A 24,183-nucleotide genomic window follows, 5' to 3' on the forward strand; every position below is an offset into this window, starting at 1 on the left:
TGAGGAGGGTGGCTAGACACCCTGCAGGACGAAAAACGAGACCTGTCAGAGGGCGGATGAACCCTCTCGTAGGGATAACGGCCATCTAGCAAACACGTGCCGTGAAGCGCGGAAAGGGCATCCCTTGCATTGAAGTTTGGTCTGGCCATTCACTGCAACAGAACTTCCCCCAGCCGTCTTGGACCGCACCATGCCGCTGGATCCGGGAGGGGATGTCGAGAGGGTGGGTCTGGACCTGTGCAACCCCCTACTCACCTAAAACCCATTCACGCAAATGCTGTTCCTTTCTGAGGAGTGGTGTACCACCCCACTAACTGACTGAAAGGAACCATCATCATCCCATGGGACAGATAGCCAGAGAGAGAGAGAGAGAGAGAGAGAGAGAGAGAAATGATTACCAAAGTAGCTTAAAAATTGGAGGCCAGCATTTGAATTTTTTGAGTAACTACACCTCCTGATTCAAATTTTTTTCTCTCTCTCTGGTAAATTAAGGGGTTATTAGTTCTCACTGGTGCTCCTGACCCATCAGTAATCCTGCTTGAATATTCTGCTTGAGTTTGTTCTTCAAGAATAAAATCTGAAATATTACAACAAATTGTGAAGAAAGCTTTTGCCAAAAATATTCCTATCCCATTTCAAAAGTGATCAGAATCAGTTTTAATATCACTAACATCTTTCTCGAAATTTGTTGTTTTGTGGCAACAGTACAGTGCAATACATAAACCAAAACAATAAATTATAATAAGAAATATACAGTGAATCCTGGTTAATTGGGACACATCAGGACCAGTAATATTTTGGCCCAATTAAGTGGCTGCCCTAATTAGCTGAAGTTTCATGGAAATAGTTTAAAAAAGACAAACTACCATTTAACAGAGTAACAAATTATGTACTTAAAAGACATACAGAACACATTACAAAGATTACTACAGTACTATAAAACTGTGCATTAGTTTCTAATAATCATAGATGGAAGAATTCATATAGAGTACACTACCATGTTCTTTTGATTGACTGTAAATGAACAAAATTAGCGCAGACACGTACTGCAGATAATGCACTGCCTTCATTGTCTTCCTACAAGAATTAGTGCCAAATATCGCTGCTTTTTAATTTGGCTTTGGTCAGGCCAAATAAATAACATAGCACAAGCATACACAACTGACATATTAAAACCTGTTCACTCTAAGCAAGGTGTAGTGTCTAAAGGTCACGCAAGTGCACGCGACTGACAATAGTTAGAAACTGTTGCATCCTCCAAAGCATAATTTTCATTGTAACATTTATAATGATTGTTGATGCCTTCAAATCCTTTGTAGTTCCTAACTTGCTGAAGAACTGAAATCGTTTCATTTTCACTCCCAGCTGTTCATGGCATCTCCAAGGCTGAATGCTTGAATCCACAGTGAGCAATACAGTTTTGAATTGTCTTGCACTTTATTTCTTGTCAATCATCGGTGCCAAAAATCACTGCTTCTTGAACACATCACATACTACTTAAAAATAGTGTAGTGCCTAATGGCCACACAAGTGTACACAACTGATACTAGTGAGAAACTGTTTGGCACCTGTCTCCTGACCCAATAAATGAAGGAAATCCTGACTATTTTCTTGATTAGTCTTCGTTCTTTAAGAGTTATCCCAAATATGGGGCTGCCCCGATTAATGAATAGCCCAATTAACCGGAGTCCACTGTGCATAAAAAAATTAAATTAAATATGCAGTGTAAAAATAATGAGGTAGTTCAAATAATGGGTTCGTTCAAATCATGCCTTCCTCATTGTAGGATCTCAACACAGAGCGAGCATAGAGTGGATCAACACATACAAAATGCAGGAGAGGCAGTGTCTATGATCTTTCATTAGGACTGAAACATTGGCCCAAAATATTGACTGTTTATTTCCTTTTATAGATACTGCCTGGCTTGTTGAGTTCCTCTACCATTGTGTGTGTTGCTCCAGATTTCCAGCATCTGCAGTCTATCTTGTGTCTCCAAGCTTCGGAATGACTTCTTTAAATGGGAGATGGGGTATAAAGGAGGTGGGGAGGACAGAGGTTATCATCTGCTTCAAGACAGGAAAACTGCACCACTATCCAATGTCACTAATCTGTATATATCGACGTCTTTAATATCCCCGCCCCACAAACCCTGCATTAGTGCACCCAAAGACAGGAAGTCACAGTGACCCCACTAAGGAGCACCAGGCCATTGTCTCCCACACTATCAACGACTTTATCCGCTCAGGGGATCTCCCATCCACTGCTACCAACCTTATAGTTCCCACACCCCGCACTTCCCGTTTCTACCTCCTACCCAAGATCCACAAACCTGCCTGTCCTGGCCGACCTATTGTCTCAGCTTGCTCCTGCCCCACCGAACTCGTTTCTGCATACCTCGACACTGTTTTATCACCCCTTGTTCAATCCCTTCCGACCTATGTTCGTGACACTTCTTAAACTTTTCGATGATTTTAAGTTCCCTGGCCCCCACCGCTTTATTTTCACCTTGGATGTCCAGTCCCTATATACTTCCATCCCCCATCAGGAAGGTCTCAAAGCTCTACGCTTCTTTTTGGATTCCAGACCTAATCAGTTCCCCTCTACCACCACTCTGCTCCGTCTAGCAGAATTAGTCCTTACTCTTAATAATTTCTCCTTTTGCTCCTCCCATTTCCTCCAAACTAAAGGTGTAGCTATGGGCACCCGTATGGGTCCTAGCTATGCCTGCCTTTTTGTTGGGTTTGTGGAACAATCTATATTCCGTGCCTATTCTGGTATCTGTCCCCCACTCTTCCTTCGCTACATCAACGACTGCATTGGCGCTGCTTCCTGCACGCATGCAGAACTCGTTGACTTTATTAACTTTGCCTCCAACTTTCACCCTGCCCTCAAGTTTACCTGGTCCATTTCCGACACCTCCCTCCCCTTTCTAGATCTTTCTGTCTCTGTCTCTGTCTCTGGAGACAGCTTATCCACTGATGTCTACTATAAGCCTACTGACTCTCACAGCTATCTGGACTATTCCTCTTCTCACCCTGTCTCTTGCAAAAACGCCATCCCCTTCTCGCAATTCCTCCGTCTCCGCCGCATCTGCTCTCAGGATGAGGCTTTTCATTCTAGGACGAGGGAGATGTCTTCATTTTTTAAAGAAAGGGGCTTCCCTTCCTCCACTATCAACTCTGCTCTTAAACGCATCTCCCCCATTTCACGTACATCTGCTCTCACTCCATCCTCCCACCACCCCACTAGGAATAGGGTTCCCCTGGTCCTCACCTACCACCCCACCAGCCTCCGGGTCCAACATATTATTCTCCGTAACTTCTGCCACCTCCAACGGGATCCCACCACTAAGCATATCTTTCCCTCCCCTCCCTCTCTGCATTCCGCAGGGATCGCTCCCTACACAACTCCCTTGTCCATTCGTCCCCCCCATCCCTCCCCACTGATTTCCCTCCTGGCACTTATCCGTGTAAGCGGAACAAGTGCTACACATGCCCTTACACTTCCTCCCTTACCACCATTCAGGGCCCCAAACAGTCCTTCCAGGTGAGGCATCACTTCACCTGTGAGTCGACTGGGGTGATATACTGCGTCCGGTGCTCCCGATGTGGCCTTTTATATATTGGTGAGACCCGACGCAGACGGGGAGACCGCTTTGCTGAACATCTACGCTCTGTCCGCCAGAGAAAGCAGGATCTCCCAGTGGCCACACATTTTAATTCCACATCCCATTCCCATTCTGACATGTCTATCCACGGCCTCCTCTACTGTAAAGATGAAGCCACACTCAGGTTGGAGGAACAACACCTTATATTCCGTATGGGTAGCCTCCAACCTGATGGCATGAACATTGACTTCTCTAACTTCCGCTAGGCCCCACCTCCCCCTCGTACCCCATCTGTTACTCTTTTTTATGCACACATTCTTTCTCTCACTCTCCTTTTTCTCCCTCTGTCCCTCTGAATATACCTCTTGCCCATCCTCTGGGTCACCCCCCCCCCGTCTTTCTTCCCGGACCTCCTGTCCCATGATCCTCTCGTATCCCCTTTTGCCTATCACCTGTCCAGCTCTCGGCTCCATCCCTCCCCCTCCTGTCTTCTCCTATCATTTTGCATCTCCCCCTCCCCCTCCAGCTTTCAAATCCCTTACTCACTCTTCCTTCAGTTAGTCCTGACGAAGGGTCTCGGCCTGAAACGTCGACTGCGCCTCTTCCTATAGATGCTGCCTGGCCTGCTGCGTTCACCAGCAACTTTGATGTGTGTTGCTTGAATTTCCAGCATCTGCAGAATTCCTGTTGTTTAAGTCACAGTTTTGTAAGTTTAGGCCCCAGTCTGCATCATTTGATTTCTTGATCTGTCAAGGACCTTAAAAAAAGTCTGAGCCCACTCTCAGATGACCCTTCCGGAGATTGGCATTTTTGGAATAGCAGGGAGCGGGGTTATAGAGGTGGAGGAGGGACCGGGATATCATCAGACAGCAATGCAGCATCACTCTATGTTACCAGGATATACATTTCTATCTGTTAACCTGTATATTCTAAAAGATAGAACTAGTCTTTATCACCTGTAGCAGTAATACTATAATACTTCCAATTAGTTAAAACATCAAACCTGTCAACATAAGGAACCAAAGACAGAAAAGGGCTTTTCATCATAAGACTGGTGTTGTTCCAAAGGCAAATCATTGCTTGAATCTTACAGACACATGAGTAATAATCAGATTTCTCTTGTCCCACTGTAAAGTGAGAAGATTACAAGAAATCCCTTTGCAGTAGCTAGTCATTCCAGTCTGTAGTTTGATAGAGACAGTAGAGACTGCAGATGCTGGAACCTGGAGCAGTTTGATAGGTCTAGTGACTAACTGCCAGATTAATTTTAACTTTCTTCTAGCTTGGAGCTTGCTGCATTTAGTTCTTTGACTCTAGTCAACTTCCCATATCATTTTTAAAAAAATATTTCATTTGATTCAAATTACTAAGTAAGGAGTTGTTATTTCACCTCTTGAAATATTTACAGACAAAGATGCCCCTTAATATTTCCAGATAATACTGTCTTTTGCAATGGTAGTGTGAAATGACCTAGTACAGTGTAAAACTATTTCCCACTATATTAGAAATAGCCTCATCGGAAAGCTGACATCTTTATAAATAGGTGTCCTATTTTGTAGTTTTGTACTGCTTATCTTATCCCATGTAGTGATTTTTGTTGGTGTTATAATGGTTGTTGTGGCATGTCTAGTGTGGTAGTGTCGTGGGTAGGGCTTGTTGCTCTCACTTTCAGCTTCCACTACTGGCTAGAGGTCTTGCAAAAAGGAGAGCTGAATGTGTAAGTCTCTTCCTGCCAGTACTTAGCCCATCCAACAGCAAGCCTCATGTAGTGCCTCCTCACTGGCGACACATGGAAACTGAACTTGTTTTGGACTACAGAGGAGGGGGAAGAGGTCTGGCCCCTCCACACGTAGCATGCAGGCCCAGCGGTGTGTGGAAACACTCTGGTGCTTGTGAGCCAGATCCCCAGCCATGGATAAATAGCCCCACTGCCTCGTGGGCAGCCTCGGGAGATACAAAGGCTATGGGAGTAAATCCAGATGGCAAACTAGAGTAGAGCTCCTAAGGTCATCTAACATCCTTCCGGTAGATCCTGCAGCCAAGCTGGTGCCAAAGGTTTTGCTTCATAGTCTTTCCTTTGGACTGCACTGGCGAAGCCAAGAGGGGAATCTTGACGACTGGGCATCTCAGGATTTCCATACCTTTCACCCAGGCTTCTGATGATCATCATCATCATTCCTTGTCCTTCAAGACAGACAGGTGCTAACCAAAGTCAAAAATAGTTGGAGTAACTTTGTGGGTCAAAACAGAATCCGTGGAGACAAAAAAGATTTTGAAATCTCCCTTTGCCTACACTTGACCTGTTGAGCTCTTCCAGCTGTTTGTTTTTTATGTTGTTTTGGATTCCATCATCTGCCGTCCCTAATGTCTCCATTTATTGGATTACATTCATTTTAGTTCAAAATGGTTTGAACTGTACAATAAATAATTAAAATGATTACTTCATGAGATTTAGTAAGATGTTATAAGAACATTATCAGTTGTCAACCATAAAATTGCATTTGTTTCTTATCTTACCAATGTTGAGAAGATGGAAGGGACGAAAAATCTTCACCTTCATGTTGTACGAGGTGATCCAAAATGAGTGAAGAAGCACAAAAACTGCAAAGAAGGGGATGGGTGGCAGATGGTCTCACATGGGTGAATGGTTAAATTGGCATGAAATTCTAGAGCAGGATGGCAAACGTAGGGCACGCGCACCTAAGATGACACACGCAAAAATTTTGTTGGCATGTGTCATGCAGTGCTGACACTTTTCAATTCTTTAAATCCCATCCATAATACGAACGTAAAAAGATACTTAACGATTATCTTTATTGTCAAATGAATGGGTGAATGATAATTTACAATCCAAGAGCAGCGAGATGTTTTCACAGGAAACATTTTACACTGGCTTGGCGCCAGCTAGATGTTTTCAAGAACACATGATGACAAGTTAATCTTTTAAAAATAGTTACCATGACGACTGATGGTGCAGAAAGTATGATTGGTAAAGAGGCAGATTTTGTTAATCTGGTTGCAAAGTATGTTGGACATCTACTGATAGGCTTTCATTTTATAGTCCATGAGGAGGCTTTGTGTGCAAAAGCTGGCCTTAAGGAACATGAAGAAGTGATAAAAATTGTTATCAAGGTAACTAACTTATTTCTAGGTGTGATTTGAAAAAATCACTATTTCAGGATTTTCTGAGCGAGATGAATTCAGTGTACACAGGACTACTATGTACAGAAGTGTTGTCACTGGCTTAATAGAGGTTCTGTCCTTTCAAAGATTTGTTGAGCATATGGATGAAATTCCTTTTGTTTTCTTGTCAATAATTATATATGGATTTGTAGTTTGATGTTTTTTGCAGATTTCTCCTCACATTTAAATGACTTGAACACCAAATTACAGAGATCTGGAAAATCACTTGATGTCGTGCTTGATAATATAAAAGCCTTCGGAATCAAACTGGAAGTATTTAAACTTAATGCTGCAAATGACACTTTTAACTATTTCCCAAAACCGAAAAGACAGATGACAGATATCAAGGTTCTGAAAAGATAAACATTCTGAGCTTCCAATGCAAATTTTGATCACCATTGGTTCACTTTCACTAAGTTCAGGTCATTCAAAGAAACTGCAAAATTCATAAAGTATACAGACAGCATAACATTAGATAAACTGAATTGGGAAATGTGTTGTGCAGGGATTTCCAATCTGGGGTCCAAGGACCCCTGAGTTAATGGTAAGGCTGATTGGCATAAAAATTGTTGGGAGCTCCTGTTTTAGTGGATTCCTTTGGATCATTTTGGAATGCAATTGATTGAATTACACAGCAGCTCAGTTTGGAGACAAACATTTGTTGACTTAAGAGCTGAACTAGAACATATTGAAAGAGATTGGTTAGTGACTGGATCAAAGCAGTCAATATAAGGTTCTGAAACTCTAATTCCATTCCTGAAACTTTAAACTCTGAAAAAATATTACAATGGCAATTCATGTGAGTCATTGTTTTCAGCGATGAACTTGTCAAGTCTAATTTTAGGAGTCATCATCATTACGTGCCGTGCCGTATGACACGGGCGATCCTGGTCAAGGATCCTGATTGTTCTAGGCATATTTTTCTACATAAGTGCCTTGCCTTTGCCTTTTTCTGGGCAGTGTCTTTACAAAACAGCTGATTCCAGCCATTATCAATACTCTTCAGAGATTGTCTGACTGGCATCAGTGATCATATAACCAGGACTTGTGATATACACCAGCCGCTCATACGACCATCCACCACCTATTCCCATGGCTTCATGTGAACCTGGTCCGGGGGGGGGGGCGGGAAGGCGGGGGCTGAGCGGGTGTTACATCTTGCCTAGGGTGACCTGCAGGCTGAGGGAGGGAAGGAGCTCCTTACACCTCCTCAGGTGGAGACGTACCTCCACCTTGCCGTAAAATTTGAGGAGCAGACTTATTGATGAACCTACTGCTGTGTGTATAGTTCTCAAAACAACCAAATACAGTACAAACCAGATATAAGATATTTGACATCATCACTGCAGCAACAAAAGTCTCACCAAGCGTAATGTGTGTCTGTTTTCCTTTTATGAACATGCAACAAAGCGTATAATTTCACATTCACATTTCTTATATTATATATGAGGTGCAATAACAATACTATTTAAAATGAAATTATTTTTCAATTGTCTTTTTAAAAGAATAATAATTTGAACAGGTTTTCTAAAAATTTTTATTTATTTCAGAGCATCACACACCAAGTGTTGGAAGGAACTCAGCAGGTCAGGCAGCATCAATGAAATGAATAAACAGGAGGGTCTTGTTATCTATTTCAGTCCGTTTCTGTTACACTGTTATTAACACAATGAGTACACATAACTAAGGACCGGGACTCATCCTCTTTCCTTAGAGGAAGTCCATATTGTTGTTACTAATTCATCAATCAATTATAAACTCTGCTCAAATTTACCATGGCACGCGATGTTTTTATAGAAAAGAAGATTATAGTAAATTTTGACACACCCTCTCAAAAAGGTTGGGCAGCCTTGGTCTGGAGTGAGAAGCTGCTTCCCTCAGCTGGAGCTCACAGCTGAGGTACAGGGGCCGTTCAGATGAGGAGAAATTGTTGTTTGCACAGCGTGTGGCTCCCTACTTTTGAATGCAGAGCTTATTCCGTTCAGGGTTGAATCAAAAGCTAGTTAACACTAAGGAAGTCGAGGCTTGGAGCTCGGACGGGATGGGAAATTGGAGTCGGCATAAAGCCGAGCAAGTGTTCTTGATTCTTGCAAAAAGTGCCAGTTTGATCCGAGTTTCCTCGAAACAATTTGATGCAGAAGTTTCTTAAAGATTTTTCATTGTTTTATAACCTCCATAAAGAGAAGACAAACGGGCGTCAGGAAGGACTTATCAAGTTACCTTTGCACTGGACACCTGTAATGGTATTGAGACGACGCCAGTGTGCAGTAGCGCAGCACCGTACACGGATGATGTGAAGACCCGGTCCTTTCCCTAGAAGGTAATTTTCATTTAGGTGCAGGATGGGTCCAAGTGAATTCTGCATACTTTCAATAGGCATCGCCGATGTTAAAGATCTTATTATTCTCGCCCGGTGAATCATTAACCGGACACTCTGTAGAACGATCCTCGGTTTCTTCCGCTTTCATTGTCGAATAGACTTCTCCTTTCGCGTGGACCTTCCCGACAAGCTGGTATACCGTGAGTAAAGCAAACATCTCGTTAAAAGATATAGCAGCTTTATATCTCTTTGTCCGGTGGTCAGGTTTCATGGTTTCAGTGAATTGCGGCTGAATTTTCCGCAGAGGAATGCGGAATAACCTTGGTTTTCTACTTGCTGTGCCCTGGACAAATCTAAGCCGGAGTAGAAGGAGCCGGTGAGTCGGCAGTGACTATATAGTCAGTGGCTGTGCTCCTATGTGGTTCCTTGGCCGTGGCGATGTTGTTCGACAGTGTGTTGTTACCTGAGGGGGAAGAGACACAGGTTGCTGGAAAAACTCAGCAAGCGGAATGAGAAAGTGAGATAACTTTCCAGAGAACTGATCTGGGCATTCTCAGCATTTCCTCTCCTCCTCAGATTGGAACATCATGTATTTTGTTGCAAGAGTTATTTGGGTGAAAGGACGGGTTTTACATGCAATACCGATGATTTTGGTTGCTTGCTTTTCGCTGGTCTCACAAGCATTGAAGCAATTTTGTGAATCTTAGTTGTTGGAAACCTATGTAATATTTTAATGCCTAGATACAGTGGACATGGAGAGGCTGTTTGCAATAGTGGGTGAGTCTAGGGCCGGAAGAAACAGCCGCCGAATGGAAGGACATCCTTTTAGAACAGAGACGAGGAAGCATTTCTTTAGCCTTGGGTGGTGACCCTGTGGGATTCATAGCCACAGACGGTCAGGTCATTGGGTATTTTTAAAGCGGATGTTGATAGGTTCTTGATTAGTCGGGGCGTCAAAGGTCACGGGGTGGAGGCAGGAGAATTTAAGATTGTTTAATGTCATTTCCAGTACAAAAGTGTAAAGGAGAACAAAATAGTTGTTACTGTGGATCCGATGCAGCACAAAAAAAACAATTAAAATAAAGAATAATAAAAACAGAAGGTTCATAAGATAGCTTGTCCACAGAGAGACATGACGCACAGGATACTTTGCATAAGGTGACTCTGACAGGAAATTAACTAAGTAGTGGTGGTTGGGGCTGTGGAGGGGGGTGGGTAAGTGGTTGGACGTGTTGATCAGCCTGACTGCTCCGGGAAAGTAACTGTTTGAGTCTGTGGTCCTGGTGTGGATGCTGCTGGCCTCCACCCTGACGGGAGTGGGTCAGATAGTCCAGGAGCAGGGTGGGTGTGATCCTTCATGATGTTACTGGTCCTTTTCCAGCCCCTTCTGTATATCCGCCCTTGATGGTGGGTTGGCGGGTAGGCTGGTGCTGGTGATATGTTGGGTGGTTTTGACTACCCATTGTGGAGCCTTCTTGGCCGTCACAGTGCAGTCTCCATAGCATAGAGTGAGGCAGCATGAGGTTGAGAGTGAAAATAAATCAGCCATGGTTAAATGGCAGAGAATTTGCAATAGGCCCAATGGCATCATTCTGCCCCCATGTCCTCTGGTCTGATGCTTGCCTAGCATGGGGAAAACACCTTTAGTGTCTTGGAACATCGCTTGACTCACTGGGTTTTATTCCTATCTAAATGTGGGAAATACTGCAGTCACCATGTACACAGCAAGCTCCCACAAGAAGCAATGAAGCACATGATTTGAACATGTCAACACTCTGCTACATTTTCAAAGCCATCTTAGGTTTTATGACTACCTGAGAGGAAAGTGTAAATGAGGTAATCAGATCCCACATAAAACTTAGTACTTTGTACTGTGTGGCAAGAATAGAGGCGTTCAATTAGACCATGATCTGATCTGTATCTTAACTCAGGTCACCATAAGGTATAAAATCTTGCCTAATTAAAAAAGAATCAACCAAGCCTTTGTATAATTTCTAGGTAGAAGGCTGCAGATCTGCATTGCATTGTGTGCAGAGGTATCTACTGACATCACAGTAAGCAGAAATTCTGCAAGCTAAGCAGGTCTTCAACATGAAACGTCAGCTCTATTTCTCTTCACACAGATGTCGCCTGACCCTTTGAATATTTCCAGCATTTTCTAGTTTAGTTTTCCAGCATCTGGGGTTTTCTTGGTTTTATTTTACCCTCCTCATCAGAGGGAATGACTTCTCATTTCAATCATCTTAAATGATTCATTAGACCATGCCTTAATCTCTTGTATTCAAGGGAATATAAATCTAGCCTTTGTAACCCGTCCTTATTATTTAACCCTTTCGACCCCGCTATCATCTTGAGTGAATACTGCACCTGCTCAAAGTCCCATATGCTGGGATGTGACCAAAGTTTTAAAATAAAAATAACTGCTATCCATTTATATTTCAATGTTGTTGATAAAATCTGTCCTTATCATGTTTTAAGTTGATCATTTGTATCTTTTTCTCCAACCTTTTTGTGCTTGGATCTTTAAATTGCTCAGTTCCTTCAAAGTTCCTTGCTTCCTTCCTTTCGGAGAATGTATTTTTTAAAGTAGACCTCACATTTTCTCAAAATTACATCGGTCGTAGTTTTGCACAGTCATTTAATCTGTCAATGGCCCTTTGTGACTCTGTTTCCATCTGCAGTTCTACACCATTTGCGGCACAACCAGACTCGCTGTTAAAAGCAAACATTGATAGCCATTTCAATTCCTTCATGCAAGTGGATTATTCCCTCATGAACTTCGGCTCAAGTGCTTCAAGTGGAATGAGGCTTTGGCTATCATTTCTTCCAAAGAGCCTATGCTGATTCTCTGTTCCAGTTAGAAACCACTGATGCACATTCTGCTTTTAATTTACAGATAGTTTTTTCTGGTGTTATGTTTTCTCTTGCTGCCATTGTTTCTGGCAGAAAGAAAATAATGAATGAACTTTCATTATTTCAGTTTCTCAGACAGGCCACATCCAACTAATTATTTTAATATGCTGTTATTTATTTATTTTTATTTAGAGATACAGCACGGTATCAGGCCCTTGTGGCACAATGAGTTCACGCTGCCCAGTTACACCCATGTAACCAATTAACCTAGTAACGCATATTTCTAGCATCTTCTGTTTTTATTATCTTTTGGAACTTCAGTTTGATGTTGCCACAATCTGACTGATCTGTTTGCAAAAGATTGACAGATTGGAGGATGGGATTGTTTCCTTTACTTAGAAAGCCTGGAACATGAGGAGTTCACCATTTACAGCTGAGACAGGGAGAAATTATATGAGGATTTGTTTGTCTTTAGCATTCTGTACGTCAAAGTGTTACGGGTGCACAGAGTAAATCCTAGAATGAGATCAATGAGGAATAGAACATAGAACGTAGAAATCTAGCACAGTACAGGCCCTTCAGCCCACAATGTTGTGCCGAACATGTAACCTACTCTGGAAACTGCCTAGAATTTCCCTAGCACTTAGCTCTCTCTTTTCCTAAGCTCCATGTACCTATTTAAGAGGCTCTTAAAAGATGCTATTGTATCCGAATAGAGAGGATTAGCCAGGAAAATGGATGATGCATCGCATCAGCCAATATATTGAGTAGTGGAGCAGGTTTAGGGAACCCATATCCTTAAGAAAATGGATCCTCTCATAATTCCCTAGGACTTGCCAGAACCTCAGTAATGGATCTGGCAGAAGATAATGACATATCACAATAGCGGTGAAGGTGGAGGAAGCTGTGACAGTGAAGGACCCCCAGTCACCTTGCACTCCATGTCATTGGACCCTGATCCTAGTGTGTCGAGGACCGTGTGGTGGCTGATGGTATATTAGCCTCCCCATGTTAAACACAGTCGTGCGCTGGCATTCTCCAGTAAGGGAATAAACCCTTTGGAGAACATTATGCTCAACTCAAGTGATTGCACTGCTACTGCTATTCCTTTCGATTTAAGAGCACTATCATTAGAGAAGAGGCAAAGAATGATGAAAATACAAGGACTATGGAGAGCAATAAGTAAAAACAAGAAACGGGCATAAAACAATGAGGCTTAAAATGAGAATTTTTTTAAAAAATCAGGTTGGATAGTTAAGTTTACAGCAACAGACATGAAGACTGAAGGCCAGTAAAAAATAGATTTGATTATGAAGACATGCCGTCCTCTTTTATTGTCATTTAGTAATGCATGTATTAAGAAATGATACAATGTTCCTCCGGTGTGATATCACAGAAACACAAGACAAACCAAGACCGAAAAACTGACAAAAACCACATAATTATAACATATAGTTACAACAGTGCAAAGCAATACCGTAATTTGATAAAGAACAGACCATGGGCACGGTAAAAAAAAAAGTCTCAAGGTCTCTCAAAAGTCCCATCGTAAAACACAGACGGTAGAAGGAAGAAAACTCTCTCTGCCATGAACCTCCAGCGCCACAAACTTGTCGATGCAGCACCCTGGAAGCACCCGACCACAGCCGACTCTTGAGTCTGTCCGAAAACTTCGAGCCTCCGACCAGCCCTCTGACACTGAGCACCGAGCACCATCTCTGCTGAGCGCTTCGACCCCGGCCTCGGCAACAGGCAATAGGCAAAGCCGAGGATTTGGGCCCTTCCCCTCCGGAGATTCTCGATCGCACAGTAGTAGCGGCAGCGAAGCGGGCATTTCAGAAGTTTCTCCAGATGTTCCTCCGTGCTTCTCACGGTTGTCTCCATCAAATCAGGATTGTGCAAGGTACCTACTTAATAAATAGCGATGTCATTTCGGAGCGGCCACGTGCGCTGTGTCGCGCCGCCGTCTTCTCCTCCCCTCTCTGAGGAGATATCTCCTGTAAGATAGATGGTGAATAGAGAGAAAAACAATCAGATGTTAAATTAACAGCTCACCTGGCTTCATCGATTTCTCAAACTTTCTGTAATTCCCCCCTGTTCACCATTCCCCATTTCCATCTCCCTCTCTCAGCTCATCTCCTTACCTGCCCATTACTTCCCTCTGGTGCTCCTCCTCCTTCTGTTTCTTCTGTTTTTTCATTGTCTTCTGTCCTCTCCTATCGAATTCTCCCTTCTCCCTCCCTGTATCTCTTTCACCAATCAATTTCCCAGCTATTTACTGCTCCCTTCCCCTACCTCTGGTTTCACCTATCACCTACCACCTTGTACTTCGTCCTTCCCTCCCCCACCTTCTTACGCTGATCTCATCTTTTTTATAGCAGTCCTGAAACATCAACTGTACCCTTTTTCATAGATTCTGCCTGGCCTGCTGAGTTCCTCCAGCATTTTATGTGTGTTGCTTGGATTTCCAGCATCTGCAGTTTATCTCATGTTTGTGGCTTCACCTATTACCTTCTCACCTGTACTCATTCACCTCCCCATCCCACCTTCTTATTCATGCTTCTTCCACATTCCTTTCCAATCCTGGTGAAGGACGTCAGTCTGAAATGTCAGCTGTTTATCTCTTTCCTTAAATGCATCTTGTGTGTGTTTCTCTGGATGTTCAGTATCTGCAGAATCTCTTGTGTTCAGACTTTATATACTTTATTTTCACTGTGGAGTAAGAGAAATAAATGGAGTGACAGTATAAGGAAAGCTTACTTAAAAACAATTGGAGAAAGTAATGAAGATCTGAAGTGTAGTAACGTTATTTCTGATTTGAACATAATGACCCCCAGAGGCATTGCAGATTACCCTGCTGTGCTGTTTGATCTTTTGCAGGTGCCATTTTTCCGTTGCTACGGTTATGGTTGGCAAATGTGTGCAGGATTATCAGGCTTTAACAAATAAACAAAACTGACAACAGGTAAACCTGGATCTCCATCTGTTTGTTCAAAAGGTAACAAATCAGGGATGCGGCAAATTCTGTCTAAACTAGGATGAATGTACGCATTAGGCAGGACCAGGGAGCATATTTAACCAAACCAAAATTAAATTGAATGGAAGAGATATCTAATAACCGTATGAGCAAGTAGAACGAGATAAGAGACAGTGGCCATGGTAAAAGAAAGGCTTGACTGTAACATTTCCTGCTTTGCTGAAAATATCATTGAAAAGAAGATATGACCTTGAAGCGATCAGTATTGTGGGGCCCCTGCTAAAAGTTTAATTAGAAGCCTTCTGCACCAAAAGAAATCCAGTGATCAAATGTTTCAGGAATTGATGGATTTGTTGAAAAAAAAATTTAGTTCAAAGCCAAATGAGATGGTACAATTTTTTTGGATTTTGGTAACTAATGCTTCCGCTCCTGAGGTGGAGTTGAGCCATGGGACTTGAGAATTCTGAAATAACTAAATTACACAGTTACAGTTCTTTTAAAATGGTAACATTCAAAAATTGATAATGAAATGTGGCGACAAGGTGGAGGTTCCTGGCCTGCCATTGTTCTGCAGTGGATCTCCCTGAGATAATACAGTTATGGTCATTATGGTTATAATAACATTGGGTGCCTGCATTAAGTACACCACACAGCAGGGAAAGTGAAATTGAAGTGTCAAGGCAGAGCTTACCTGCATCTTTACGAGCTTTTGTTCTTCTCGAGGAAAACTAAAATCAGCATCTGTTTGATTTTACATTGGTAAGGTCCACCTATAGCACAGAAAGATCACTGTGGCTGCTGTTTGCATCCATAAACACAACCAAGCTTTAGGGTAGCCTATCCAGCAGAACTTGTGGTGTCGCCCAGTAATCCTCCCAGTAGTCCTGAAGTGAGCCAGGGATTAGGGGATAAATTGAAGTATACACCCTTCTCACTTCAGCTTTACAGTTGATAGATCTCTCAGGCATTAAGTCAACACAGAGGTGTTCCACATTGCCTTCAGGTACAGTTCAGAGAATTGTAGTGTGCCAAGTCAGATGTTCAGGTTTGATTCCTGGAGTTTATGTTGGGACTTAATTGTTAAACTACATACATATTTCAAATAATCAGCCCTTACAGTTTGTGCCATAATTGGCCAGATCTAATATAAAGAGATAAAGTGCTGAGGGTATTTGAGGGGTTGGGAAATATCGGAGAGGATGGTGGGTTGGGGGAAGCAGGAGATAAACAACTTGGAGATTATCTGCTGTCTCTTGCTCTGTGGATATTACCTAATCTCACAGGCTTCCAGACATTTCAGAGACCCTTTCTAGTTCCTCCTGTTCTGTTACCATTGACTTACAACAATAATTCCTCCCTTTCTCCCTGCACAAAAGCTGTATTTTTTCCTGGGATTTCCAGTATTTCCCTTCATTTTACATTTTGATTAATTTAGTGTATGAGAGGGGCTGGACAGGATGGAAAACTATATCACTCATTATGGTCACACTCAAAATTCAGGACTTAGTAATTATAAATGTTATTGTGGAACGGTTCAATGTAAATTTCCATCAAGAGCCCACGTTCTATGATATTTCTGCATACTTGGATGTAAGCTAGACAAACACTTTCTAGGCTAGGTCACATAAGACGAGATCATTTGCTGGATGGTTACACAAGTTGCTTTTTGCTATTTTTTGTGGGGTGTGAGTACTGTAGGCCAGGCTAACATTTTTTACCCATGTACAGAGTCGATTGCTTAGATTGTTTCCAGAGTTGACCATTGTACTGAAGGTCCAGCATTGCATGTGGCCATGTGGTAATGCTGTGAGATTTGCTTCCGTGAATGGTGTGAGCGAACTGGACTGTCAGTCTGGCCCTCCCAGCAAACAAAAGTTGTGCCCCAGCAAACTTTCAAATTTCAGTTCTGTACACACTCAGTTTATTTTGGGGAAAATTGAGTTAGATTATGAGGACACTCAGTCCTCGTTTATTGTCATTTAGTAATGCATGCATAAAGAAATTATACAATGTTCCTCTAGTATGATATCACAGAAACACAAGACAGACCAAGACTAAAACTGACAAAACCACATAATTATAGCATATAGTTACAACAGTGCAAAGCAATACCGTAATTTGATGAAGAGTAGACCACGGGCACGGTAAAAAAACATCTCAAAGTCCCGATAGCCCCATCATCTCACACAGACGGTAGAAGGAAGAAAAACTCTCCCTGCCATGAATCTCCAGCACCACAAACTTGCCGATACAGCACCCTGGAAGCACCTGACCACAGTCGACTCTGAGTCTGTCCGAAAACTTCGAGCCTCCGATCAGCCCTCCGACACCAAGCACCGAGCACCATAGAGCTTTGACCCTGCCCCGGCTGCCAAGCAACAGGCAAAGCCGAGGATTCGAGGCCTTCCCTTCCGGAGATTCTAGATCGCACAGTAGCAGTGGCAGCGAAACAGGCATTTCAGAAGTTTCACCAGATGTTCCTCCATTCTTCTCATGTCTGTCTCCATCAAAGCAGGATTGTGCACGGCACCCTACTTGACAGATAACAGATATTCATTCCGGAGTGACCACTGCGCGCTGTGTCGCGTCGCCATCCTCTCTTCTTCAGTTTCAGAGTTACATGCTTTCACTCTTTACTGGCCCAGCTCTAATTTTAAGGTTATACCTTTTTGTAGATTCTTTCATCGGATGAATGATTTCAGTATTTATCCTAGTTGCTGAATTCATTTTAGATGCACAGAACATAGAACACTACAGCTCAGTACTTACCTTTTGAAGTTGTGCCAACCTTTTAACCTACTCTAAGATCAATCAAGCCCTTCCCACCTACATAGACCCCCATTTTTTTTCATCTAGGTGCCCGTCTAAGAGTTTCTTAAATGCCCTTAATGTATTTCCCCCTACCACCAACCCTGGTAGGGTGGTCCATACATTCACCACTCACTGTTTTTTTTATAATAAACCTTATTTCTGACATCACCCCCCATACATTCCTCCAATTAACAGAAAATTATATGCTCTGGTGTTAGCTATTACTGCCCTGGGAGAAAATCTCTGGCTATGCACTCAGTCTGTGCCTCTTATCATCTTGTACAGCTCTGTCAAGTCACTTCTCATCCTCCTTTGCTTCAAAGAGCCTGAGCTCACTCAACCTATCTTCATAATCTATTCAATTACCTGGCAGCTTTCTAAACTCAAGAGATTGCAAACCTTTGACTTTACTTTTTACACCCTGCTCTCATACTGGTGATTCTGCACTACGCTTCAGGCTGGGGAAAGGATTACTGGTGTGAAGCTGCCCTCGATCCAGGACTTATATGCATCTAGAGTCAGGAAGTGAGCAAGCAACATCATTGTAGACCCATCACACCCTGGACATCACCTGTTCCAACTCCTTCCTTCTGGTAGGCACTTTAGATCACTGTATGCCAGGACAAATAGGTACAAGAACAGTTTCCTTCCGTATGCCATCAGTCTTATGAACACTTGAATGTTAGTCTATTATAAGCCAAGTCCACCTGTACATACACAGGTATACCTCATTGTATATAGTTCATGATTATTTGCACTATTGTTTTGTTTGCTTTTTGATTCTGTACAGCGAGAGCTCAGGGAAACCGGCATCAAATTCCCTGTATGTGTCCACATACTTGGCGATAATAAAGGATTCTGATTCTGATTCTGATTCTGAATGGAGGGACACAAGATCCCAGCAAATCAAAATAGATTGATTTTGGCATGACTTGGGTCCTGAGATTCTTGATCTAAGGCCCAAAGCAAGCTGGTTGCATGAAGAACCTTACCATGAAGAACCTTACCTTGATTTGTTTGTAGATGTTGGGAGTGTAGGGAGTTTACCTAAAAAAAAATCAAGCTATAGCTAAAAGCAGGGACAATGATGACTAAGAAGGAGCCAATGACTGTAACATAAATCCATCTCTCTGCTTACCCAGAATTTTAGACGCATTGATGTTATTTTTTTTGCAAGACATGGGAGCATAGTGGCTAGTGTAATGCTATTACAGCATCATTACCTGGGTTCAATTCTGCCACTGTTTGTGAGGAGTTTTTAAGTTCTCCCCGTGACCATGTAGGTTTATTTCAGGAGTTCTGGTCTCCTCCCACATTCAAAAGGCATATGGGTGAGTAAGCTAATTGTTCATCTGGATGTAAATGGACAGTGTGGGCTCATTGGGGCACCAGGGCTTGTTACCATGCTGTATCTCTAAATAACAAAAAATAAAAATTCTGTCTATTTCCATTGAAGAAAAATATGTGTAGCTTCAACAAATTAAAATCACGCAGAATAATATCAGCAAGTAAGTAGGATGTGTAAACTTCTCAGATAAAGCTTTGTACCCTTAATAAAAAAAACTAAATAGAAGCAAGTGGATTCAAGTCATGAAAAGATGGTAATTTTCAATTCTGCTTGCATCTGTTTTCAAGAGGGTCTTTCCAAACCCATGCCGTACTTTAATTTATTTCCTGATTGCAACAAAAAGGATTACAATGACAACGTGGCTTGCACTGTTGGAATGTTCGAATTGTCCCTGGAGCCATGTGTTATACAGTTGCCAAGTCATTTATTATACACTAGAGACAACATTCCATCCAACTACTTAGCCCATAGCAGCTTTAGTAAAACAATGGCATCATTTTACTGAGATTGCCTTCGAATAGAATAGAATATAACCCTTTTCCCTTGGCACATATGGTGCTGAGTTCATCCAGTGTTAAAAAGCATTTAAAAGTATTAAAATACCAAGCAAATTAGGATAACAAAGGGCAGGTTTTCAATTAACTCTTCGTGAGCTTTGATCTAGGAGGGGAACTAGAATTTTCTTTCTGTATGTTGGCCTTTATATTTTTTCTTCTGTAACTCTTGCCCTTCACAAATTGTTCAGCCTATTTTTCTTCCATGTTCAGCTGTGAGGATCACTGCTCTCAATGAAAGCAAGACATCAGTGTCAGCTATTGTCAGGATGAGGATATTGCCGTGTTTATTCTTTGCACCTTTTCTGAATGGATGCTTGCATTTTGTTCAAAGTAGATTTGTTATCGAAGTATGTATATGTCACCTTGAGATTCATTTTCTTGCAGGCATTTACAGGAAGAAAGAAATACATTAGAATTTCTGAAAACAAAACTGTAAATAACAAAGACAGACACACAACCAATGTGCAAAAGAAGACAAGTCATGCAAACAATAAGAAAGAAAGTAAATTAATAACACTGAGAACATGAGTTGTAGAGTCCCTGAAAGTGAATCTATAGGCTTCAAGCTTCCAATTGGATTCGCACAAATGTTGAAATAATCATAGATTAAAGCTATAAATGTATTACACTGTCTAATCACATGATCTGTCAAGCAATGTAACTTGATTACGTTTCTGTTTGTTAGTATTTTCTATTCATTTTACAGGATGCGGTGTCAGTTGCAAGCCCATCAATTATGGAACTTGCCCTTGAGAAAAGGACAAAGTAACCTTCTTGAGTCACCGTTCTTTGTCTGGTAAACATACTCCCATAGCTCTCTTGGGCAAAAAGAAACTTCAGGCTTGTTTTGCCCTGCAGGACGTATTTTTTTTCCACACCAGAATGAAGTTTAATTAGTGGAGTAAAATTCTGATACACTGCAGTTCAGTTGTTCAGAAATCCTGATGGATTGGCATCTGGTACATTGTTGATGTTTCCTTTTGCTCACGAACAATTCACCCAGTGCTCTGTTCCTGCCACTCCTGATAAAATCATCAGGACCTCCTTTCCAACGCTGGTAAACTCACCAGGGTCCTGTTCCGTACGCCTCCTCTAAACTCACCCAGTTCAATGTCAATTTTACTGTCCTAATAAAAAGTGAATTTAAAATGCCTTGGGGATAGTAATAGAAATAATGATCAGTGGTCTGAACAATATTTATCTATCGAGATACAACATGGAATAAGCCTTTCCGACCCTCTGAGCCTCGCCGTCCAGCAATCTCCCAACTTCATCCTAGCCTAATCACGGGGCAATTTACAATGACTAATCAACCTACTAACTGGTATGTTTTTGACTGTGGGAGAAAGAGGAAACCCACGCTGTCACGGGGAGAACATACAAATTCCGTGTGGGAATTGAACCTGTGTCACCTGTTCTGAAAACTATTGTGCTTATCACAGTGCAATATGGTAGTTTAACACCACCAAAGTGCAGGAACTGCTGGAGTATCAGAGTTTTACTATATTGATTAATATCTCTGTCGTTCCCAATTGGCTAGTCACCTTGTGTGAAACTAGGGAGGGAGAGTTTGCAGGCTATTTTGCAATGCCAGCCCAAGCTCACCGCTGCATGTCATTTCAATTTCCCCCTCCCAATCCCACATGGATCTGTCCATCCTCAGCCTTCTCCACTGCCAGGCTGAATCCCAATACAAACTAGAGGAACAATGCCTCATGTTCCACCTGAATAGTCTTCAACCCAATGGTATGAAGTTTTGAATGTTCCAATTTCAGATAATCCTCTCTCCCTTCAGTCTTTCAATTTCTGTTTCATATCTTGTACCTACCCCTCACCACCCTTTCTTATACCCCTTCACCTCCTGGTTCCATCCACTTTCTATCCATATAATTCACCCCCCATGTCTCCCAACTTGGTTCTTGTAGCATCCATCCTTCACCTCTCCCCCAGTGGTTCCCAATGTCACCTTGCCTATCAGATTCCAGCACTGTTAACTATTGTTTCTCTGCTTATCGCCCCCTCCAGCAATACCACTCTCCCGTACCCCAACCGGGCTCCTCCTGTTGTTCATCCAGCTCCACTCCGCCCCCTCCCCTACTGTCCTCGATCTGCCCGTCATCCTTCCCTCTTCAGCCCACCACCCACTGGCCCCCGTCTCCGTCCTTCTATTATACCGGCCGTCTCCCCTCTCTGTTCTTAACCATGATGCAGGCTCTCAACCCTACACATTACAATTGTTGCCCCCACAACCCCCCACGCCTCATTGTTGCTGCTCAGTCTGCTGAGTTCCTCCAGCAGATTGTCGTTCCAGATTTCAGCATCTGTTTGCTGTGGTTGTGGATGCCATGGTTGAACCTGATCTTGTGCTCACCAGGTGTCCACAGTTCGGGGCAGGAGATGAGAAGAATCGATCACCATTCGAACTACAGGCTGATTTCCCCATGACTAACCCAGGAGTATTGAGCTCAATCTTAGCAAGCAGGCACCCAGGGAAATGATAACTGTACAGGGAATGGTTAATAAGAATATTGTTGGAAATGGTAGAGTAAAATAAGGGAAGGTAGCTAGCAGGAAAAGGTAGCAGCAACACCTTGGTGGTGGTTGGAGTGAAATGTGAGTAAAACCAGTCCTCCCCTTTGGTGAGAGGGTATCAAGCTTTGTGTGATCCCGTTAAAGATCACGTTTAGTTATAGCTTGAAGCTTGGAGCACATAACCAAGCTAAATGTCATATTTGTGCCCGTCAACATGTATTGCAATGAAACTCGAGTGGGGGCAGCATAGCAGTTAACGCAATCGCTTTGCCACGCCTGCTGTAAGGTTCGAGTTCAATTCCCACCACTACCTGTAAGGAGTTTGTACGTCTCCCCATGACCAGGCGGGTTTCCTCTGGGTGCTCTGGTTTCCTCCGGGTGCTCTGGTTTCCTCCCACATTCCAAAGACGTACGAGTTAGGTTAGTGTGTTGTGGGCACGCTATGTTGATGCCGGAAACATGCCGATCACTGTGGGTTCCCCAGCACAACCCTCGCTAATTTGATGGTTTGATGCAAACGGCACTTCTAACTGCATGATTTGATGCACAAGTGACAAATAAAGCTAATCTTTAGTATATTTCAGATTTGACGTTGTTAATTTAAGATATAAATGTGTTTTAGTCTGCTCTTTGAATATCCAATGAAATAAAGTAATTTGATAGAGAACTCCTCCCGTCTTGCATTAAAGGTGATCTCACTTTTCCTGTTCTGCTTCTATTGGAGGCCAAACTCTAGATGTAGAGGATATTTGCTGGTGGAGTTGTGTTTATGATCTGACTTGCCAATGTTGTTTGGCTGCACTTCACCCCAGTTTCAGCTGCACAGTAACAGGACTGTCCTACTTTGAAGGCTTATTTTGTTCATTAAATAAGCAATGTCAGCAATGAAATATGACATTCTCGTTCTCTGTGGATGTTCAAAGGCTCGCCTCACCACCACTGCACTCTCTGTTAGCTAGTATCAGTCCTTGGCTCTAGATTCTGGTGAGTTTTTAGTCTTCTTTCCACAATGTTAAGTGTTCGGTTGCCAAAACAACTATGATTAGAACTTTCTCTGGTTTGTAAGGGTTGCAGATTGGAATTCTTTAATTTGCTATGGCTGTAGCTCGCAGGCATTTTATACTGACCTTTACAGCATCAACTTGCACAGCATCGTTATAGGTAAGGATAAATAATATTTTCTGCAAAAACTCGTGGCTTATTCTGAATTGAAGAGCATTGACCAATTGCAGATAGGATTCATTTAAAGCTCCTTTACTGTGAAATGCGAACTTTGGTGAAAAAAGTTTTGATACATTGTTCACACGTAAAAGCAAACTGATTCTGAAAAAAACTAACAAGGACCCACTTGCTGCATTTAATTTATTTTTAAAGGTCAATGTTGTCATGGTAAAAGCTCGGAAGGAACTTTAACTTGTTTATACTTTGAGAAGGGCTCAGCAGCATGGCGGGTGATGAGACTTTGTCATTGCTGATATGAATCATGTAAATATATTTTAATTTTATACTTTCTATATTTATATACTCAATGCATTTTTGAATCACCTCTGGGTGGTTTTTGTCCAGCATATTCTATAGAGGTAATTCCTCAGTTTTGGGGACAATTTGCTTCCACATCGTCTGTGGGTTCTGAGGTGACTGATGAGGACAACATTGGAACTGCAGGCCGTTCAACAGTTGGAGCAGGAGGTTCCTGGGGTGGCAGCTGAGGTGCTAGTTTGGGGCAGTCCGCTCCTTCTGACTTCTGATACATGGATTTGAGCTAGAATAATTATTTTATAAAACTAATTTACTTGTGATACACCGTGGTTTATTGGCTGCACAAGTCTAGGGAAGGCAACTTCCAGTCCCGCCAAACTAGTGAGATTGGGGCACTCTCCCATCCCAAACCCCGGTTTGTGTGGATGCGGTGGAATTCGCTACCCTGTTACAAATTAGTGCCATGAAATGACAGACAGTACATTGCATAAGATTAAAGGAATTATATTTAGAACC

The 24,183-nt window shown here is 42.4% G+C and overlaps 1 protein-coding gene across 5 annotated transcripts in view; it reads left to right on the forward strand.

The window, feature by feature from the left end:
- LOC134349210 (protein Shroom2-like) overlaps nucleotides 1-24,183 on the forward strand; it is a 151,910-nt gene that overhangs the window by 60,330 nt on the left and 67,397 nt on the right. The window contains exon 1 of one of the 5 annotated variants that reach the window (XR_010018612.1): nucleotides 8,602-9,110. The exons of 1 other annotated variant lie outside the window; for it this stretch is intronic. The gene's annotated coding sequence lies outside the window, so the exon portion shown is untranslated. Of the gene's footprint in view, nucleotides 1-8,601; nucleotides 9,111-9,134; nucleotides 9,311-24,183 lie in introns of those variants that run through there. 3 more of the 5 variants (XM_063053203.1, XM_063053199.1, XM_063053200.1) reach the window with 3 other exon arrangements.

The sequence above is a fragment of the Mobula hypostoma genome, chromosome 7 (genome assembly GCF_963921235.1).
Source record: "Mobula hypostoma chromosome 7, sMobHyp1.1, whole genome shotgun sequence".
Taxonomy (NCBI): Eukaryota; Metazoa; Chordata; class Chondrichthyes; order Myliobatiformes; family Myliobatidae; genus Mobula; species Mobula hypostoma.